This window comes from Gavialis gangeticus, unplaced genomic scaffold, assembly GCF_001723915.1.
Source record: "Gavialis gangeticus isolate Ggan-Ray unplaced genomic scaffold, GavGan_comp1, whole genome shotgun sequence".
Classification (NCBI taxonomy): domain Eukaryota; kingdom Metazoa; phylum Chordata; order Crocodylia; family Gavialidae; genus Gavialis; species Gavialis gangeticus.
In genome coordinates this window covers 17823083-17824355 of record NW_017729022.1, presented here as the reverse complement: position 1 = coordinate 17824355, position 1273 = coordinate 17823083, and positions in this window count along the sequence as shown.

Here is a 1273-nt window from a genome sequence, read left to right as displayed (position 1 = left end):
AAAAAAAAAAAAAAAAAAAAAAAGCCCACTCGGAGAAAAAAGTGGGCCAGGTGGACAACAGTCTAATTACCTGTACTTCATTTTAACATAAATGTGCACCTAGCCATGTTACCACTTCCCAGGTACGAAACATTCATCTATGCCCCTCTGTAACTAAATTCATATATTCTTCTGTTCCATATATATCCTGGTATAATTCTTGTTACAGTTGCTTCTGCTCTAGTTTTCAGATCTCTGTTTGGCATGTTTTGGCACAAAGTAATGTTTTTGGTTACTTTGTATAGCTAGCATGAACAAATGAAGAAAAGAATAGCGTTGGAGAGATTCAAGCAAGCAACAGATTGCCTAGTGGTAGGCCCAGATTCTAAAAATAGCCACAGCACAACTCACAGTAAGATCTACTGTCTATAAATTCAGGTAAATGAAATAATAGCTCCAAGTGCTATGAAACATTTTGAACTACCACAGTACAGGTCTTAGGGTTTCTATGTTCTGGTATCCCTCCATAAGGAGCAGATGGAACACTTAAGTGATAGCTTACTTTTCTGAACGCATCAATAGAAAGGGAAAATAGGGAAATATAAACATGAGTATATCCAGTATAAACAGAACCGTTTCTAAAAAAGAATGATTTTCATGAGAGATCACTGGGACTCTTAACTATCATGCCAGAATTGTTCAGCCTGACATAAATTGCTTCCAGAACTTTTTTTCCATTACTGGGGTGATGCAAAATGTTTTTAAAACTATCACTTTGTAATAATGAAATGGAACATTGGAAACACTTCATAATGTCACTCTGAAAGCCTGTCTAATATATCATCTTCTCTGATTCAGGAACAGTCAATTAAACAGGAGTGGCAGATGCTGGAGTGGCAGATGCTAATGTCAAACTAGTGATAAAAACACTTGTTAAAAAACAAACTTTTTAAACAAATTATTTCAAAATGCTATACTTATTTTTCCCAGAAATATCAGCCATGTTCAGACATTTAGTTTCCCCTGCTGCCCTCTCCAGAGAAACCACAAGTGTACTGATGTATACTCCCTAGGGAGACAGTGTATCACTTGCTGGACTACTACTCTAGCTGAGCAGGGAGCAGAACATGCCACCCACATTGTGCTGCAGTGAGACAGACTGAATAATCTGGGTCATCCAATATTCTGGGTCATCCAATCAGGGATACACTGCCATCTGGGGCCAAGTAGACTAAGAGAGCCTGCAGAGCACACAGAAATGTTTGCACAGCCCCCCTGGCTGCATAGTGTCAGC